Below are 22,281 nucleotides of genomic sequence, written 5' to 3'. Positions count from 1 at the left end.
ATAACAAATAAGAGACTGACTTCAAATTACTACTAGGAAAAAAGGAATAAAAACCTAAAATATAGTTCAATGCTTTGGCCTTAGTTCAGGCAAGAACTAAGGGAAAAAATATAAAGCAAAAAAAACAGAGGGCTGGGTTTTCAGCTGCTACAAAATAGAACCCTACTGAAAAGAATTAACCAGATGTTTTATATTACTGTAATGTGAAGATTACCAGTCTCCTGGAAGATGTCCTCAGACTCTTATTCAGTTCTTTTGGAAACATGGCTCTCCAATGAGCACACCCTTTTTATGAGACCAAGGGCTTGACCTGCTTTTCATCCAATAATCAATGCTCCTTTCCCTGGTATACAGTATATAAGCAGGAGGTATACAGAGAAGATAAAAAACAAAAATAACAAAAACACAGATTGTTTGCAGGTTCTTTTTAAGACTGAAGAGCCAATTTTGCAATTTGGTGGGGGGCAAGTTATTGAGCCCCTGATAAAAAATCAGATTGTGATCATGGCTTTGTATAGCTCTGAATTGCAGCTTAGAGAGACAGAGCTCCAAATAACATCCATCTCATTGATAACTAATTATAAATATAAGCCTCTGATCCTGCTGCTGTGACCATCTCACCATGTTGGCAGCTTGGCACTGGTGTTTGGCAGGCTGATTTGGCTGGCAATTTCTTACACTGCATGTAGTTCTTGAACTGTATTTTGCAACTTGTTTCTTCTGATTTCTCTGGTTGACTGCAAGGATATTAATAGTGCTTCTTGGGGTACTGAATTCTAACACTGATCCTCTGACCTGAAATGCATACAATTTATTGCACTTGATTATCAGTGAAAGCAAATATTTTGGCATTTGGGTATACCTAGTAGAAGTGGAAAACATTTTTGTGACCACTGCATCTCTGATTTCCATATGCAGATAAAGGGCTATTTATTTTATATATAGCAGAAAGAAAAATTATTACAGACAAAAGAAATTTGAAAAAGCTGAGTTGTTGATATATAGGATGTAAACTTAATAAATACTACCTAAAATTGATTATACTATGAATTCACTAGGGGGAACAAGAGAATAATTGTTAATACATTTATAAGCTACTGGCAAAATACCATATTTTATACTTTATGGCACAGATTATATATATTAGCACAGTGGGTTCCAATAAAGATTTCTGCTGGCCAGTGTATAGTCTTATTCAAGATTTTGCTTTTAGGTGTTACAGTGTTTTATGGAATAACCAAATGCAGATGAAAAAGTCAGGCGGCTCCTATTATTTTTATTACAAAGAATCCTGGTCACTCATCTATATTTTCAGGGAATCTCTGTGGCTTGCTCACCCCTTGTAAAGAGTCAAACCAGACCCATTAAGATACAACAATGTCTGTGGAGTAGCTCTCCTACCATTCTGTCAGTCTGGGGCTCAACAGGGAGAATTCAGAGTCTCTTTTTCTGCACTGAAATCCTCAGCCCAATTTTTCTATCTCTTTCAAACTTGTTACTCCAGGACACTCCACCCTACAGTCCACAGGACTCACCTACAAGTCTGGAAGTTTAGCAGCAGGGGAACAGTGGCACTCATGGGAAGCTCTGGGCCCTGTACATTGGATCCAGTGCCTGATCCCAGCATGCAGGCTTGGACAGAGGTGGCACTGAGCTCCAGGGCCAAATCCTGATTTGAGGGGCTGGGAAGACACAGTACTGGGCCCCCAGGACCCAATACCAGTGAGCACAGAGGTGGGAGGGGCACTGCCAAGCCAATAGAACCCAATCCCAGTGCTCAGGGAGTGAGAGGGGGCAGCTCAGGGCTCACAGAAACCAGTCCTGGCATAGGTGATGCCAGGACCCAATCCTAAAATGCAGGTGGTAGGAGTGGGTGGTGCCAGGGCACAGAGTCTCATCTGGCCCAGAGACCAGCCCCATGCCACTCATCTGGCCCATGAGGCCAAAAGGTTGAGCAATCTGGAAAGGTGAATTCAAACTCAAGTGTTGCCAGGAACCAGCTCCATTCATATCTCATTCATAAACCTATGCATAAAAAGGTGCAATAAAATTGACATGCAATCATTTTCCCCCTGTGAGAAAGTGTTATTAAGAGACTCATCAAATCATTCTCATATTTTTGTTTAAATATGAATCAGGTCTTAAGGTTTCCTCGTTTCATTGTTGGAAACAAAGATGATAAAAAGGGCTCGAGGCTATAGAAACCAACCTATTTCTAAAAAAAAAGTATTTGGTAGGAGCTCTGACTTGTTCTGTGGTCATGCAAAAGTCCTTTTAAACACAACTCTGCCTTGAAGAGTCCATTCCTTTTCGTGAGCAAGGGTCATTAAGAGACATTGCTCTAAAAATTAAGAGAGTATAATTTCTTCAAATATAGATTGAAGCCATTTTTAAGCTAAATGTAGAAACAAGGGTTCCCTGTACTGGCAAAGATAATGCTGTTATATATGTTGTTTTAAACAGGAATGTTTGCATCCCAGTAGTCCACTCAGGATTGGTTGTTTGGTGGAATTTTGACAGGGAAAAAAAGTATCAACGAAAAAGCTTTCTTAATTATCAATCAATTATTCATGGCAAAGAATGAGCAAGTGGATTTTTCTCCTTCTAGTTGCAAATGTTGTAAGGCTCGTTGGACCAATGTCAAGGTTCAGAAATGTCAGGGGTGGCTCCTGAGGGGAGTCTCATTCTCCCTTTGGGTGCCACATGTGCAGTGAGGTCTCAGAGTTCACCAGAATGTCAGCTGATCTCCTGCTGGAAGCTCCATACGTGCTAGAAACTGGGAACTCAGTGTCGGGTCTGCAGGGGGTCCCTGCTTTCAAGCTCCAGAACAGGGGATTTGAGCTGGGCTGCTATTTGTTCTTCTTCTCCTACCTCCTTTCCAATCCCTGAATTACACAGCAGAGGGTAGGTGGGAACCAGCACCCTACAGTGATGCTCAGGCTCAACCCCTGCTTCTCAACAGCTCTGGAGCCCAGGGGCTGAGCAGTACTGCTACCACTCATCCCCAGAGCTGCAGAGCACTCACTGGCCTTCAGGATCACAGCAAGGGACTGCAGCCATACTCTTTGGCTGTGTGCTGTATGTGCAGTGAGCAATCTTCACTGGTGGTTGCCGCACAGCTGGAGGGGGGGTAGTCACACCCCCTCACTGCCAGCCTGGATCCCCCCAGCATAAAGAATAAGACCTCCAAATCTCCAGTACTTTCCCAATATATTATCAGAAATATCCAAATCTCCTAGGTATATCTATAATGATTGGAAAGACAAATTTTTTTAAGGGTATTTTAGCACACCACTTGCACCTAGTAATGGGGATTGTATAGGTCTCCCAAAATGGGAGATAATGAAATAAAGCTTTCACATTTCTCTGCAACTGAAGACATGTTTAGTTTGGGTGAAAGTTCAGCTGAACATATTTTATGATCTGTTTGCCTGTTGTTAATAAACATATTCCTTTAAAATGAAAAACCAGAAATTTGGATCTCTTAAGTCTTTAAGGAATGCTTTTTCCCATCTTTGGTGATATCCAAATGAGGCCAACATTAGGCTGAGAAAGGTCCTATTCCAAAGCTGATTTGAGCATTCCTAACATATTGTTCTTATTTCTTACCTTTGGTCAGGTCAGGGAATAGAGTCCAAATGATAAAATTTCAATCCAAAAATCCATGCAATTTCTGGAAAGTCATTTATGGAAAGTAGATGGCAAAAGAATCAAAATGTCTCATCAGCAAAATTAGTATTTATGAAATTAGTGATGGAGCAGAACTGGCAGAGTGATTGCACTATAAATACTCAAAATGTAGGGGGAGGGAACAGAGATTTTGCTCATTTTCCCTCCCACTGCTAAAGCACTGTATTTAATTGACTTACAAATTTTTCCCTAATATATTTCTTTATGAAACCTGCCTTGAGCAATGGATACATGATTGTTCACTGAGGGTTGTGCCTCATTTGTTCCTGTAGATTGTGCCTAATTAACGCTAACTTGTCTGTACATAAAAAGTACAATAGGCTGTCCTTTCCAATTTAATTCCGACAGTTTAATCGAATCTGTATTCTTTCAAAAATAATTAGATCATTTACACTTCATTAACATGTAATGTAATGTTGAGGCATTCATCATAATGATTTCTTATTTTTCTTGTGCAATATTATCTCCTCTAATGAAACTGTTAACACCATGCATGTCTTAATTAGCTTTATCATATCACTGACAATTTCAGGGAGAGACACATTTTTACAAATGAAATTAAATTAGCTCAATAGGTATATTTTAAGAAGAACCTGCTCTATTAATGCAAAAATATTAGATACAGATTTACCTTTATTTCTGTCTGGTAGTGCCTAGTAATGATTTCTCTGTGCATCTTAGAGAGATGTTCCATCCACCTTTCCCTCACAACCCTCCATATGAAACAAAGCAATGCAAGGCTTCTAAAACAATATATATAAACCTGCTATTCCCTGTTCTTATATAAAGTTATAAGAATGGACTGGTTCCAAGTTGGAATTCTGGATTTTAATCATGACGAGTTTGGAGAAGTCTGATTTCAGATTTCAGCTTGTCATTGGAGGTCTAACTATACAACAGCCTCTAGTCAAAAGCCTCAATCCAAACATCCATGAACAAAAGGTGTGATGTTCAGGATCTAGTTCCAAGCCAGGCTTGTCAGAACCATGACTACACCCATCCAGGAAACCAAAAGTAATAAGAGCCCAGTCCTACTGCCTTCATTCTGTTCTTACGTTAAAGTCTATGACAGTTTGGCTTGAGTTATGATAGCAGAATGCTGACCAAATAATAATATTAATAAAAAATGACAAGTGTGGATAAAGTCTGTGGCATTTCCTGAAAAATGTAACCACTGTGTATTTTGTATTTATATTGGTATCAGCTTATTAGTACTTGCATTAGTATTAGAAATGAGTAGTTTTAGTGTCTAATCCTGCAAGTTCCTAAAATACCTATGACTCCTATGGGACTTGTATAAATACACCATGCCCATAAAGTTCTGATCAAGATTTGTTCAGAATTTTTATTTATTTATTTATTTTTTGTAAGCTATTCATATTCTGAAACAGTCTTGCAATAAGACATTTGTTTGTACATGGCCATGGACAAAAAATTGCCAGGTCACAACTATAAATAAAGCCCCTCTTAACAGATGATGAATGTCCACAGCTTCTATGACAGTCAGTGAGTATTCTAAAATGCTCAGCACTTTGCATAGCTGAGATCTTAGCTAACTCAGGTTCTTAAAATGTTTTAAAAACAGATAACCTGTTTTGCCATTAATTTAATTGTCACTGAGCTGAGTAGTAGTTAGCCATGTTAGGAGATTATTGCATGTCACAGTTAAAATGTGTTAACTGTACTTAAAATGCTAGCAGCCGACCATTTAGGCAGGATAACGTGTCCTAAGTGCTTTTTTATGGTATGCTTTTTTTAAAGGGGGAGTATCTTCTGATCATATTAACTAATGTGTTGCCTGAACATAGGACTGCTCCACAGAGATAATACAATCGAGTGCAGTCCAGAAGCTAAGACCCACAATACATTCGATCTTGATCTCCAACTGACTCCAGATGATCATCTAACTTTTAGGTCTCAGCCTTGGGACTGGACAGAAGTCTTAAACTGACTCCCATGTGATCTTGGAGCTGAGACCTGAAAATCAGATGATTTTTGGGTCTCAGTCCTGGAACCACAGAGAGGCCAGTTCAAGACCCCAGTATATCTATATTTAGATCTTTAACGTGAGACTACTAAGAAAAATTTCTAGGTTGTGTTAATGCTAACTGCAATCTAATATTATAACAGATGCTAAGTGTAATGTGTACCAAAGCTCATAGACTGAAATCAGGCAGAAGGCAGGATAGATTTGCACTTTATAGGCTAACAAAATGGGAGACGAATAGCATAAGAATCTCTGCACCTAGTCTGTAAGGTGTAAATCTACCCGGCCTTGCCAATACAAAAAAGTATCATATTCCTCTATACTATGTCTGATTACTGTTGAAAAAAAGTATTTGAAAACATTTGTTGGAATAAAACACACAGCTTTTCTTCCATTTGTATTCATGACTCTTAAACCGTTCTCTGTGAACAATTTTATATATGATTCTTCATTCAGCTTCATAAATGTGTAAAGTCTTGTGATTATTTGTTCAAAGTTGTGTTTAAACAAAGATATGCACCAAAAATTTGCACCATTGTTGTAGATCTCATTGGCTGTGTCCAGATGAGTGTGAACATGTGGTATGCGGCACTGCAGACCCATCTGAGAAAAACCCATGCCAAAAAGCAGGGTGGGGCAGCACATGTGGCAGCAACATGCGCCACCCCAAATCAAAGCCTGACCAGCTGAAACCACACTCCAGTTACAGGCCAGGCTCCCTGCTACAGGAGCACTACAGCTGCAGCTCCCTAAGGCCCCCAGGACAGTTGCTGGCCCCAGCCTCCCCTACCCCACCTGGAGTAACCTGCCATGCTCTGGAGCACACGTGACATGGGCATTTCCTACTGCTACTTGTCCCTAGGGAAACACACATTCCTGCTCATGCAGATGTGGACATTGGTTGCATCTACATGTGCACTTAACTGCTCAGTAGACTAATTTGCTGAGGTGTAAAATGTCACAGTCTACACATGCAATGCGATTATACCACAGGAAACTAATTTTTGCCACCATAGAATAGTACTGTCAGGGACAGTACTATCTTACAATGGTGAAAATAACTGTGCCTAAATGCATGTGTAAATGCTGACCTGCACTTACATTGTGCCAGGTCAGCCCAGGCAACAAAGGTCCAGACTCCTCCTGCTGCCTAGCCACAGAGCTACCCATGCTGGGGCACCCTCATTTCCCACCCAGCCCCTCCACTACCTCCTGGAGCCTGGGGCTGACCCACCAGATCCCCTGCCAGACCAGGGCTGCTCTGCCCTGGCTTAAACTGCTGCAGTCCTAGGGGCACATGAGGAAGCTACACCCAGGAGCAGCTGACTCTGGCTCAGGCTGTGCCAGAGTATATTTCTGTGCATTAATTGCTCATGTAGATTGCCCATTGAAGGCTAACTATGATCATCCAATCAGGAAGCATAAGCAGGATCACACAACCTAGGTGACATAATCACATATGACATTCTTAAGTAAGTAGTAACAAAGAGTGGTTGAAAACATAGTTGATGCATATAATTTATGAAAAAAACATTGGCTAAAATGTGTTTGCATAAAGTGTTCATTAAATACCTTTAAATAATAAACAATTCTATTAATATCAAAGTTCTCTAGTAGATAATTCATAAACAAGATAAAAGGACAAATTAATCAAATACGCTATTTGCTACCAACTATTATACACTTCAGAAAGCCAAAGCAAAGCTAATTGTATTTATTTCTCTTTATTTATGTATTGTCAAAGGTTGTTGTGAAAAGACCGTTGCACCATTACTGATAAAATTGATAATGATAGTACCCTTCAGTCCCAGAGGTCTCGTCAGCCATTACAAGAAAACACTTCAGATCACTTTTAATAAATTTAAATGCATCTTATATACAGGCATGGACAAAGTGGCCATGTCTACACATGCAATTGTGGTACCTGAATAAGCTGCAGAGCTTATTGCTCTGGAGTTAACTGCTCCTGGGTGCACTTTGAATGTGCATCTGGGAGCAATTAACTCTGGACAATAAGCTCCGCAATTTATTCAGGTGCAGCACACGGAGCTTGGGTGAAGCAGCCTCAGCTGGCAGTGGGTCCTGGGGAACAGCCTGCCACCCTGGGGTTGCTCCCCACCAGCTCAGTGTGATGCAGAGAGGCTGGCTGCGGCATGAGGGAGCTTTAGTGCAGGGCTAGCCAGCAGGCAGCCCCCACACTGAAGCACCATCATGCCCCAGCCAGCCAGGCAGCATCTACATGTACACTGCTGCAGAGTTTTTTATTTCTACAATACGATAGTACTTGTATTTACTATCCTGCTGTGGATTATATTAGTTTACTGCAGCCTAATAGGGGTGCACATGTAGACACCAAGACATTTACTGTGCAGCTAATTAGTCACCTGCACAGTAAATGTCTCATGTAGATGTACCCCACCCCCCATAGATCAAAAGTCAAATTCTGACCCTTTCACACTAATATTTAATAGATCCTAATTTTACCCCTCCTATTTTACATGGTAAGAAATTAAAGAATATTCTGCACCCTATTGTGGCAAACAGGGGACATCCCTGAGGGTAGGAAGAAGGCCAACATTGTGCCCATCTTCAAGAAGGGGAAGAGGGAGGACCCAGGCAACTATAGGCTAATCAGCTTAACCTCCATCCTAGGGAAAATCCTGGAAAAACTCATTAACGAATGTATGTGCAATATGCTCATTGAGGGTAAGATTCTGAAAGACAGTCAGCATGGCTTTGTCATGGGTAGGTCTTGTTTTACCAATCTCATCTCCTTCTACAAACAGGTCTCTTGCCACCTGGACACAGGAGAGAAGGTCAACATATACTTAGACTTCCAAAAGGCTTTTGATCTAGTATCTCATGATATCCTTGTAGAAAAACTGGAAGATTGTCGGCTTAACTGCTCAACAGTTCAGTGGGTTAGAAAACTGGCTGCATGGTAGGACCCAGAAAGTTCACATGAATGGATCTGTGTCATCCTCATGAAAAGTGGCCAGTGGTGTCCCTCAGGGCTCCATGCTTGGAACAGTGCTTTTCAACATCTTTATCAATGATTTAGATGTGTGGGTGAAAGGCTTGCTGGCCAAGTTTGCAGATGACACCAAGTTATGGGGGAGCGAGGCCATCACAGAAGATAGGTTGCAGATACAGGCAGACCTGGACAGGATAGAGAGTTGGGCAGACCGGAACTAGATGAAGTTCAACACTCAGAAGTGTAAGGTGCTCCATCTGGGAGCAAACAATCTCCAACATACCTACAGGCTCAGTGGTGACAATTTGACTTCCACCACAGCTGAAAGGGACCTTGGGGTAGCGATTAACCATTGCATGAACACGAGCTGGCAGTGCAATGCTGTGGCCAGCAGGGCAAACAACATGCTGGGATGCATTAACCATTGCATCTCATGGAAAACCAAGGAAGTGATACTCCCACTGTACTCCACACTAGTGAGACCACAGCTGGAGTACTGCATCGAGTTCTGGGCACCGCACTTCAAGAGCCACCCATACGAGGAGAGGATGAAGGACTTGGGCCTCTTCAGCCTACAGAAGAGAAGGGTGAGAGGGGACTTGGTAGCAGCTTACTGCTACATCAAGGGAGTACATCAAGAACTCAGTGAACAGCTGTTCACCAGGGCACCCCTGGGGAAGACCAGAAGCAATGGATACAAACTCCTGAAAGGCCACTTCAGGCTCAATTCCAGGAAAATCTCCTTCACAGTCAAGGTGTCCAAACTGTGGAATAAATTCCCTCCAGTGGTGGTGCAGTCACCTACCCTGGAAATCATCAAAAGGAGACTGGACAGTCACCTCTCTGGGGTCACTTGACCCCAGTTGTCTTTTCCTGCCTAGTGCAGGGGGACTGGATCTGATGGTCTACAAGGTCCCTTCCAGCCCCTAACAATCAGTGAATCTATGAATCTATGACTGACATTTTGATGACAAAAAAATCTCCTCTCATTCTATTTCAATGTGAATATAGATCATTATAAGGGAACAAAAGGAAAGAGGTTGATATCAAATATTTGAACTTTAAAAAAGCCTTTGGCCTGGTGTCCCATGATGTCCTCATAGAAAAACTGAGCAACTGTGGCCTCAACTACTCCACAGTCCAGTGGCTGGGGAGTTGGCTCCAAGGCTGGACCCAGAGAGTGGTAGTTGACAGTCAAATCAACATGGTACTCAGTGGCTAGTGGTGTCCCCCAGGGCTCCATTCTCAGACCTGTACTCTTTAATGTCTTCATTAATGATCTGGACACTGGTATCAGAACAGGACTGGCTAAGTTCGCTGATGGCACCAAACTTTGGGGAAGAGTATCCACACTTGAGGATAGGCTGGTGATCCAGGTCAACCTCGATAGGTTTGCAAGGTGGGCAGATGAAAACCTGATGGCATCCAATATGGAGAAATTCAAAGTTCTCCACCTCGAGGAAAAAAAACCCCACATCACACTTATAGGCTCGGCAATGCTACACTCACTAGCACCATGACCAAAAAAGACATGAGGGTCATGATTGACCACAAGATGAACATGAGCCACCTGAGGACATGCAGAGCTGGCAAAGCAAGCAAAACTCTGGCTTGCATCTACTGATGCATCTCGAGCAAGACCCAAGATGTCATCCTCCCACTGTACTCGGCCTTGCTGAGGCTGCAGCTGGAATACTGCATCCAGTTTTGGGCTCCAGAATTCAGGAAGGACATGGAGAAGCTTGAAAGAGTCCAGAGGAGAGCCACATGCATGATCAGAGGGCAAGAGAACAGGCCTTATGAAGAAAGGCTGTGAGCTATGGGACTCTTTAGCCTGAAGAAGTGAAGGCTCAGGGGTGACTTGGTGGCAGCCTATAAGTACATAAGGGGTGTGTATCAGGACCTGGGGGAACACCTGTTCACCAGAGCACCCCAAGGCATGACAAGGTCCAACAGTCATAAACTCCTGCAAGACCATTTTAGGCTGGACATAAGGAAAAGCTGCTTTACTGTCTGAGCCCCCAAGGCCTGGAACAGATTCCCCCCAGTGGTGATACAAGCACCTACACTGCACACTTTTAAGAAATATTTGGACACTTATCTTGCTGGGATCCTTTGACCCTAGCTGACTTCCTGCCCCTTAAGCAGGGGGCTGGACCTGATGATCTTATTAGGATCCTTCCAGCCCTAATGTCTATGAAATCTACAAAATCATCATTATAATAGCAACTCAGGCTTCTTGTCTAACTCTCAAATAATAATATCATGGGTTTACAAATTTCTTAGCATCAGGGAATGGACTTTGCTTAGTATAAAACCTTTTGCTTGATTTACTAATTCAGCTTACGGTATGGAAGAATTCTCAAGTTGTTTCAGTACTGTCTGAAGACCACCTTCTAGCAAAAGATAACAAGATACTTTTAAATGTTAAGGCCTTCAAAGGTGCCAAATGCCAAAAGTTCTCAATTCCCACTGAATGCAGTGAGAATGGAGGACTCAGTGGCTATGTCCAGACAAGCGTGGCCATGCAGTATATGGCGCTACAGACACATCTGCAGCACCACATACTGCACATTCAGCTCTTCTCTGTACTGCAAGGGAGAAGCACAAGGGATTTTTTTGACCCCTGGATATCCAGGGGTTTAAAAAAATGCACAAAGAAAAAGCAGAGTGGTACATGTGGGGGCAGTGTGCATTGCTCAAAATGGGAGCCTGGCCAGTCACAGCCACAGTCCACATGCCAGACAGCCTCCAAGAGGTAGAATCGGCACTGCTGCAGCCCCAGGACCCCAGGTAAGGCTGCTAGGGCCAGCCCAGTGCTAGATCCAGCCTCCCTTACCCCACCTGGGGTAACCTGCTGCATGCCAGAGGGCACATGGCACAGGCATTGCCTGGGGACAACTAGCAGTAGCACAAGGTATGCCACTACAATTGTCCCCGGGGAACCAGATGTCTACATACATGTGGATATGGCCAATGGATGCATCTACACATGCATTAATGTGCCTTTCCTAATGCACAATTAAATTTATTATCTCCAATATAAGGTACTAAATAAATCAGCATTAGGTTGTGCTAATGCACAGTAGTGCAACCACACACTTTTTAGGTGATATTTAATGTGTAGTAGTCTATTCCACTGCTCATTAGTGTATTAACATTGTTTTTTATGTGTTGCTTTAATGTGCAGTAGAATAGGCTACTGCACATTAAATTACATGTGTAGAGGTGCCCACTACCTATGGGACCAATTTTTATTTAGTTAAGCTTGACAGTGTTCATTGATTTTTTTTTAAGTGTACTTTTATTCAAAGAATGAAAAGTTACCTGACGAAATCTCGGGGTTCTGTACTGAATATTGCTACAACATTTTTTTAAAAATCAGAAGAATTAAAAAAAAAATTAAAAGGAAACTCTGTCAGTCTTCAGCTGCAAAAATAATTTTCTTTCCACTTTGTCACTATTCTGGAACGCACCCACTTACTTCACTCCAAAAATCCTATCAAGCAGGTGTTGTTTGGAGCATGCCTAGAAGGTTACTAACTCCAGGCTCTCCTAGAAACACTTTTTCATTGGCTCTGGCAAACTTAAAAAAGAAGGAAAAAACCCTGCTCTGACCCACTTTAACTCCAAATAGGGATACATTTAAGTTAAAAAAAAAAAACCTTCATTCGCTAAACAGTGACATTAAACAATATGTGGGCATATCTGCACATCACCCTATGGCGGCATTATTACCGTGCTGTGCTTTAGTACTTGCAAGCAGCACATGATTAGTTTTCGCTGCTACTTCTCCATAGCAGCATGCTAAAATGGAGGAGTGCCCTGCTACAGCAAAGTAGCTGATGATCACCTGTAGACTCATGTGATTGCTGTGTAGCCATAGCGCATCATATGGTGACACAGCACATCTCTACGGTGATGCAGAGCGACACGTAGATATGCCTTATGAAACATCCCAAGCAAATGGTTTTGTATTGGTAAAGCAGAAGATTTAAGAACAAACATGTAAACAATTGAGACAATTAGCAGAAAGATTATATATAACTATGTTAACCCCCACTTCTGCTTCCTAGTTTAGACTGAGATTTTCAGGATGAATGTGTGTTTGATAACTTCTAGTGGCTTTGGTTTCACAGGTGGCCAGCTAAACAAGTTTCTAGGTTTTTACAGTGTTATGAGCTTGTGAGAGAAAGCACTAGTGAACAACTGGGAACAATCTTATGCCTCTAATATTTTATGCTGATCTGTGTAGATCACATGTTGCAGCCACTAAAGCAACACAACAGCTTTACGGACACTACATACGTAACACATAAAACTAATCTTTAGTAGCTAGAGTCTAAGGAACTCCCAGAGCTCATTATGTCAATAATTTATGTTAAATTGTGTCCCTTGATATAGAAAAGTAGACTAGGTTGTTTTTATCCCACTGGGACTGTCATCTGAATGAAAGACAGGGCAGGAGGCCATTTCAATATGTCTAAGAGAACTAGTACTCTAGTAGCATCCCGAATCTTTGAGGCATTTTCCCCACATCTCAGAAGACACAATCCCTGCAACAAAGCATTAACAATTTAAGCCCCCAAGCCCATATGGAGCAGGTAGCAGGCCCAGAACTTAAGTATGTATGTAATACTTTCATTTTAACACCCAGTGCTCAAAGCTTCCCAGTGAGAAAGGTAATTTTATTAACTGCCATTTTACAGAAATGAAAACTGGAACAGACGGTACAAGCCAGATACTGTGAAGTACTGAGCATTCTCTATTCGGCTCAAATTATTTGGGAATTGTAAGCACGCCTCCCCATGCTGAGAGATGTTCAGTATCTTTCTGGATTAGATCCAAAGTCAGGTACCTCATGTCACTGGTGTTGGTATCAAATACCAGGCTAGGAGTTCCTCCTTCTGGACCACTAGATCTTCTGGGCTGAGAAAAATAAAAAAAAACAGTTCACCTGTAACAAAGAATTAGAAAAGTAATTGTAATTACATAATTATGAGTTTGAATTTTCTATAGTCAGCTGCACAAATAAAATGACCTGCCAGAATATTCCAATTTCTGCTATCAAGCGATTTTGCTAAGAATGATTTGTGTCAACAATGCAAGAGTAGGACATTACCTTAAAAGTATTGTGCCTAAGCTACTATTTGTATTTGTCATCATCTTCCACTGACTTCAGTAGCAGGAAAGAACATTAGGAAATGTCAATGTTGAATCCTCTACGGGTCCTCATGTATTAATGTTAATGCTGTGTTCTCATGTGACATAGTTAAACTTTAACATGAAATTTGATTGTGAAAGTTCTCTCAACCGTATAGGGAAAAACCACAACACTGGATATTTTGTAAGCAGGTCTTACACTGTTTTCAATATTCGGTTAGTAATTTGAGAATTTATCCCATCTTAAACTTATTCTGAAGTTACTTGCTTACGTTACTCCCCACTTTGTACGAGATTTGTTCAGTTAGAGCTCTGATCCTTTTCTCCATACACCAGTGGGAGTTACAAATGCTCAGCATTTTCTGAAACTACTTTTATTTACGTGCCTAGGAATAGATGGCTATCTTTAGGCAATCAAGCTTGAAAATACTGGCCTTTATCATCATTTGTTTGGTTTTGGTATTTGGTATATTTGTACTTAGATTCAAATTTGTTTTTTTAGTATCATTACTCTCTTACAATAATTATCTTTTGGATTCTCTGCTAGGAAGGTTTATGCAGCGTTAGGTGTTCTTACATAATGATTTCTATGGGCGAGCTAAATTAAGTTCATTTGTTTATACAGTATCTATTTGATTTATGTCCATATTTGTTTGTAATTGTCTTTATGGTTGTTAGCGTTAATTAGAGAATCAATAAAAAAGATTTTTTAATGAAACCAACATATAGAAAAACACTCTGTTATAATATACAGTGTTATTACTATAATCCAGTATCAATATCCAATATTAATTTCATTCTAGATTTTCAGGATCTTCCTGGAATCAGCCAAAGGACATTGGGCAACTGCAAAAAAAAATTACTCAGTTTCCCCAGCAGGAGTAACTTACAAGAACATTTTAGCATTTTCAAACCCAAATTATTATTCTTGACTAGGGGTGTAACTTTGGGTTGGGTGCGTTGCATCCCTGTTCTGGCCTTAAATTTACCTATACGCTTTCAGTTCAAATGAAATCCTATAATACCAGAAGTTCTGTACTCTGGAGGCACATCTACACAAGAAACTATGTCACGAAAGCAATGAGCTACATTGATATAACGTCAGTGGACACGAACCATGATGCTGATGCTACTGTAGAGTAGCTCGTTGCTACTGTGCGGTAGGGTTGGAAATGACCTATGCACTGCCAGGACGTTGCAGTAACAGCTCAGTAACAACTGCGCAATCAGGCACCCTGGGTGCCCACAGTGGGGCATTACTTATGTTTCTAGACCCAAATTCAAAGCACTGAAGGGCATAATCAAGCACAGTCCTCTTTCCATCATTCATGCATCAAGTTCAGTACAGGCAAGTTTGTTGTTGTTGTTGTTGTTTTTGGCTGAAACAAAGTCTTCAAGTTCTTCAAGAAGGTTTGGCACCAAATTTTGCCCCTGCTGGTATGAGGCCAACCTCTAAACTGGATAATTCTCCTGATTTATAGGACAGGTCTATTTTTGTTAAGAAGACCTTCAAAGAACAAGTAGAGTGGAATCCTGAACAGAAGTGGATGGAATGAAGAAGAATGTCTCACATTCGAATGCTTATCTAATTTATCCCAACTATATAGTTGGTCCAACAAGTTATCACCCTAAGAAATCCTTGCCTCTTGCATAATATAGTTAAGCCTTTTCTCTTTCTCCGCTCTCCATTCGAGTCTTATTCATCTGCTGCCCCATCCATTCATTGTATTGTTACTATTATTTATTTGTATTTCTGTAATAACTAGGAGTCCCAAACATGTACCAGAATGCCCTTGTGCTAGGCCTTGTACAAAACCAACACAAAAAAGATGATCTTTGCTCCAAAGGATTTATATTTGAAACTCATTCTTTACTTTTGACACTTATCCAACACCCCAAGCATCCTCCATTCCATTTTTCTCTGCCTTAGTGTCTCTGAAATTTCTGTTTCCTAGGTTCCGGTGTTATATTCTCAGCAGCAGCAACTTCTCTCCTCAGCTTCCCTCCCTATGAAAGTTAAAGTTGAACACTGATGCTGATGCCTCTCTATCCCTCTCTATTCCCCTTGTCAGTACTCCCTCCTTGGATTCTTCTCCTAAAACTCTCTTGGCTCTCAGTGGAGAAAACACTGGGTCTTGGAAGCAACCTGACTGGTTGGCAAGGAAAAGTAAGAAGGAAATGTTAGGCACTGAATTCACTCACCCTAATTCAGCTACCAAAGTTTTCAGGTAAGGGCAAGAAAGCAAGACTAACTGGCCAAAATTCATAGTAAATCAGTGCCTACGGAAAAAAATAGCAAATATGCCTAGAGAGTTTCAAGAACATTGTATAAACACAGTAGCAAGGCATCCTTCTTTGATATCGAATGGCCAACAAAAATCCTAGCCAAGTAGGAACCTTGGAACTTGTAAGAAGCCTTTAAGTAGGCAAATATGTTTTCAAGCAATAATCTTTCAAAGGACTGTCTAGCATAAGTAGAGAAGGAAAATGTTGCACAGTAAATAGAAATGCTGTATGGCATTCCTTTAAAAATGCAGTATTTGTCCTGCATTCCTTAAAGCATGGGTGGTCAAATATAGCCAGACATAACAGCACAGACAACCTTCACAGAGACCATTGTGCATGTCCTGAATCTGTCCTTCCTTATGCCAGTGCAAAGTAGGGGTAAATCTATTGAAATCGGTGGAATTACACCAATTTACCTGCTTTTTCTCACATACCTCACTCCCCTAAACAAGATGCTCACCTTGTTTTTGGAAGATGAAATGTAGAAAAAATGATGTTTCTCAAGTCATTGCTGACTGCCTGATATGGAGTTAAGTCATCCTGGAAACAGAGAGTGTGCAGGATATGTGGCAACCCAGGAAACTGTCTGGAAGAGGCAGCAGGAACTTCCTAGTATGGCAGGGCAGCAATGAGGCTAGGCCCCAGGCCCTTGTAAGGGCAGTAGTAAGACTTACTTCTTTACTATGTACAGTTTTATAAATATCTATATCTAGATCTGTATCTATATTTATTTATTAGGGCTGTGTGAAGCTTTGGTCCCTGATTTGATCTGGTGGAGATTCAGCCCAATTCAGTGGCCGAATCTTCGAATCAGAGGAACTTTAATTTCTCTGAATTAAATCAGAACCCTCTGAATTGATTTGGACAGATTCAGAAAGAGTCAGAGATTCAGACAGAGTCAGAGATTCAGACATAGACATAGCTTTAAATGTTTTTTCTTACATACCTCAAGGTAGCAGGCAGCTCATGAAAGCTGCAATGCTGGGACGCCTGAAGCATCTCACAGAAGTGTGGGGGGCTCCCCAGCACGCTCAGCAGCAGACCCAGAAGTGGACAAGAAGCGCTTCCAGGTCTGCTGGGGAGTGTGCTGCCCCCCCCAGCTCAGCGACTGGTGCCTCCTGGGTCTGGGAAAGGGCACCCGGGGTCCCCCTGCAGCCAATTGCCAAGCTGAGGGGGCCCCCCAACGCACTCCCCGGAGGACCTGGAAGTGGACCAGAAGTAATTTCGGTCCACTTATGGATTCGCTGCAGAGCATGTGGAGGGCCCCCCTGCACTCCTGTGGGATGCTCCATGTGCCCCAGTATCGGAGCTATCACAAGCCATGCTGGTACTCTGAGGTATGTAAAAAAGACTTTTAAAGCTGTGTCTGTGTCTGAATCACTGATTCTTCAAATCAGAATCAAATCTTCAGATTTGGATTCGGCAAAATCAAATCAGCGACAGTGATCCAAATCAAAGAATCGAAACACTGTCCGTGATTTAGGCTGAATCCAAATCCAAATCAAATAGGGCCCACTTTGCATGCCCCTACTGTCTATCTATTTAGATAGATAGATATAGATATTTATATACATATATATTTATAAATATCTACATATATTTTGTATCTTATATATAAAAATATATAAAACAGCATTGCTTACACACCAGAAGCCAAGCCCAGATATTACAGACTGCATGTAGCAGCTCATTCACTCTCTGCCACTTAAGTGTCTCTTCAGCTAATAGCTACTGCCTCACCAGTAGCCAAGGGTTAACGCTGGACTCCACCCCTGCTGTTTGCCTATCTCGTTGGCCTTGGGTCACAGTGCCTGCTTGCTGTATTCTACCCTGCTTCTCTTCCAGAAAAGAAAAGCTTCCTCACTTAAGATTTGCACCCCAATTTTGGGGGACTAATTACAGAGGGGGGGTGCATGTGGTATGCAAATACACATGATAAATCTGAGGAGAAGAGAATCAAGTCCTGTGGATAAATCATTATGTCTGTTTCTCACAACTTCTCAAATACCTATTATTGCATAATAATTAAGCTATACATTCTTGTATGGCTGGAAGAAACCTGCTCCTTTCCAACTTCCAGGCCAGGAATTGGGAAGTTTAGTTTGTTTTCATTCTTGACTTCATACCAAAGCTAGCATCCAGGAAGGCCTTCAGTGGCTCATGTCCTTCCCTCCACAGCTTCACTGAGCTAGGTTAGGCACATCTACATGAGCTAGGGAGCAATGCAGGTGTATTCTAAGACACAGTAATGAAGCATGGGAGTTCTGCTGAAGGTATCTGCTCTGCATTGGTGTCCACTGATATTACTACATTCTGCTAGGTACTTGCAACATTGGTTTCAGTGGAAAATCTAGGCAGGATCCTTTTCTTTGATCTGGGTCAGATTTCTGGAAAAGATGTCTGCAGCTATTGGGATATTGTTTGCAAAAACTTAATAGCAATAATTTGTCTTTAAAATATATATTGGTATTTTCCACTGCCCTATTATTAGGCTTTCCCAAGGTCACAGAGTAGAACAAGGGTTGAATAAGCTAGCTGTTAAACCTGATTTCAATCTCTATGAAATACCATTAGACTTTCTCAGCAGCTGCCCATTCTAGATTCTTAGCACCAGATTGTCCTTTCAGATACATCTATGTAATTCGGCAGAAAACCTCATTCCTCTATTTTTGTATTATTGTAAATGAGAACTGAACCTAGCCTATTTGACATTTGGTGGACTTATATCATAGTACTATTTATCCTTTGGAATGATTAAACTCAAGATAAGATTGTTAAAACTATTGGAAAAGAAACTTTCAAAATATTGATTTTTTTTCCAGCATTCCTATAAAACTTATCAAAGTTTTATTGTTCCAGTTGGAGGTGTCTGACAACTGTGAGTTAGCCCTGCCATCCGCAAGGAAGAAGCCAGGAGAAACCTGACGGGAGCACTTACCTGGAACTAAAGGGGGATTCACTGAAATAACTATGCCAGGGGGCTTGGAAGGCTGAATTGGCTGCCATCTGAAGAGATGGCTTCACGGCCTGTTTACACACATTGTTGAATCCAGAGCATTGATTCTATGTTTGATGTGAAAAGAAATTAAAGCCCTGGTCTCATTAGATAACCGGTTATGGTTAAAGATCACAGGGAGACTCTCTCTTCTTTTGTATGACACTGAATGGGTCTCAGCAGGCAGCTCCTTGTGCACAATTGATTTCAAGCAGAGTTTTGTCTGAAAGATGCTTCTAGATTATGGCAAGAAAGCATTCTATAATCCTTCTGCCAATGTAGTTATGTTTAACAGACATTCAACTCTTATCACTGATTGATAACACTTAACTCAAAACATATTTAAGCTTTAGGAATGTCAATATTTTGCCGCCATGTGAAGGTGACCCTTGCTCTTCTTGTTTGCTAAGTGTGCGCAGTGGTTTGCTGGTAAATTTGTAAGGGTGGTTATGTGGGCAGGCTGTTATGGATTTGCTATCTTAGCCTGAAGTGTTTGCTGCTGATTATGTGATTAAATCAATAATAATTTCTGTTTGGATCCTGTGCTTCTTGATTCATCTTCTTTTCCATGCTGTAGAGCAGAACAATGAGCTCCAGCACTTGAGCCTGAAGTGCTTTGTTGTTAAAGAAATGCCAGAGGTATGGCAGGTGGCTTCCAAATCTCTTTAGAAAGCAAAATATTATAACAGCTCTACAGGTAAATAAACAAGTGGGGCCTTTGTGGCAAAGGAGTCAAACATGACAGGTGCAAAATAGGGGCCTCATTTTAATCAGTGTAACTGTTTATTCTGGCTTACCTGAAGTAGCATGGATCCTGCCAAACTGCCTTCATTCCATATTAAACAGATATTCTTTGATTCTGATAAAGGGGGAATTTACATTTAAAGAGGCACAGTACTCACATTCATGGCATATGGTCATTCTAGCCACCCTGGCAGTTTTACATTACAACACAGGAGGTCTGTGTGATGCACTTCACAGGACAAAGAGGATTTCCTCTCTCTCTCCACCCCCCCACCCCCTCCCTTGTCCCTCACATGCACACAGACATACACATAAATTACCATGCAGCAAAGTATATTAAGAATTCCTTGGAGTTCTGTAGGCAACAGATTTCCAAAAAGAAAGGCAGCATATTTATTTTAACTTACTCCATGCTGCTCTCTGTCTGCTTTTTCAGTAATGTCTTTCTAGCAAGGGACACAGGCATGGCCATTTATAATAACTCATGTATTAATATGAGCCACGTTGGAAGACTCCTCAGCTCTCAGAGGGGAATCTTCCCTTAATCCTTCTTTCCAAACTCCTCAGTGGCTGAAGGGGCTTTACCTTGCAAGCAACTTTTGCGCTGCTCAAGCTCTCAGCAGGAAAATCTGGGACAATTCAATGTCCCAGCGGAAATCACTGGGACACCAACAGATCTTTTAAAATCAGAACATCTGGTCAGTCACCTTATCCCATATGGGTAAACAGAACTTTGTTAATCAGGCTGTGTTAGAAAACTGATTGAAACTGAAGGTAGTTTAATGGTTATAGGATAGCACTTGGCTAATGTTTTAACACTGGGAATGTAGCATACTGTGATGGACAACAACTGTGCTAATCAGTTCTTTTAAACAACAAATTGCTTGTAGCAATGTTAAATATTACTTTTAAAAACCAGCAAAGCAACCTCAGGGAATGTGTTCATCGCTGTTTGTGAAAGAAAAGGTTCCTAAGGTGGGTGCTCCTATACTGAAAGACAAGGCATTGTTCATTCAGTATATTTAGTTAATATTGTAACGGAGGCTGGGAAAATCCATTTTCCCTAATTTCAAACCCACTTAAAAATTCATAGCAAGCTCGCACTTGGGTGTTGTTCAGGGCAGACTGAGGGGGGAGAGAGCTTGGAAATCAGGGGACGAGAGGAAAAATGAGAACAAAAAATAATGGGATGGAGAGTGGAGAGAGAGATGAGAAGAAGAAATAGGCTAGCCTTTTCAGGACAGGGTTATTTTGTTTCAAACGGCACTCAGATACCATTATTATGACAACTATCATAGAAATGTACAAACTTTAAAATATTAACAGCAATATAGAGCAGTAGCCGTTCTTAGCTTGAAATCAGCTGGGGAGGGTGGCAGGAGAGTAAAAGGAGAAGACAGCTCATAAACATAGGCAAGTTTTGTGACCGAAACAAGGGACTTAACCATTTTGCCCACTGCAGTCTGTAACTACCATTCCTCTGTGTAGAGCTATGTTATTAAAATCTCTATTTTGTTGGGAATAAAAAGGATCAGTATCCTAAGTTTCAAGACCGAGTCCATAACTAAACCAGAGGGAACTTCCTCTATCTTTGTTACCTATGGATCTGAATTAAATGCATCCTTCAGCAGTCAGTGCCTTGTGACCTTAGTTATAAAAAAGCAGCACTGGAGGTGTAACTGGGATGCAGGGTTACAGCACTGTGTGGAGAAAAAATCATCCCACCAGCAAAAGCATTTTGTGGGCTGCCATCAAATTATGTGCTAGTTCAGTGAAAATGAAAGGTAGGTTACTGCAGGCAAAGAGCCACTATTCATAACTTTAAAAGCTGCTTCATTGTGAAAATAGTAAAATCAGCCAACCCCTGGGCAGATAGGAAGAAATTCATGGTTTCATTCAGGGTAAGATCAATGTTTGTAGCAAAAAAAGAAAGAAAGAAAGGCTGGTACTGACTCTGCTTACAATAAATCAGGAGTAACTGTATTTAAACAATGGAATTACATCTCTTTCAGATTAGAATTAATCCCACTGGATACACTACTTCACTAATATTTCAAAGAGGACAAAATCCATGTATTCTTGGGAAAATTGACAGAAATCTCACGTTCTGAAGGAGAATGTCCCGAAAAGGGACTGTTTGGTAGTTTCCCATTTCTCTAGCTACTTTGAGACAGCAATTTTGGTTTTCAATAGGTTAGTCAGGCAAAACACTGAGAGGCAGACATTGGTGGGAATATTCACATGCAGTAAGGGTGCTCCTCCGAGTGAGCAAGGCTGACAGAATCTGACCCTTGGTAATGAATTCAGTTATTGTGTTCCTTTAATAGAGCATTGTGAGCACTGTCCTCAAAGAAAATGTGAAAACTAAAAACAAGCTGACAAAAAGTGACTGAACGTCACACTCTTTGAACACAGAAGCCTCAGAATTTAGTGCAAGGTCCT

The 22,281-nt window shown here is 41.2% G+C and overlaps 1 long non-coding RNA gene across 1 annotated transcript; it reads right to left on the bottom strand.

The window, feature by feature from the left end:
- Window positions 1-229: 229 nt before the first annotated feature.
- Window positions 230-13,659, bottom strand: LOC109324752. The gene is made up of 3 exons (XR_002104998.1): window positions 13,510-13,659; window positions 622-795; window positions 230-343 (listed from the first exon to the last, which is right to left on the bottom strand). It is a non-coding gene; the product is annotated as an uncharacterized LOC109324752 (long non-coding RNA).
- Window positions 13,660-22,281: the final 8,622 nt, after the last annotated feature.

Source organism: Crocodylus porosus, unplaced genomic scaffold, assembly GCF_001723895.1.
Source record: "Crocodylus porosus isolate Cpor-Errol unplaced genomic scaffold, CroPor_comp1, whole genome shotgun sequence".
In the NCBI taxonomy this organism is placed as follows: Eukaryota; Metazoa; Chordata; order Crocodylia; family Crocodylidae; genus Crocodylus; species Crocodylus porosus.
This window is presented reverse-complemented; position numbering and strand designations above follow the sequence as displayed.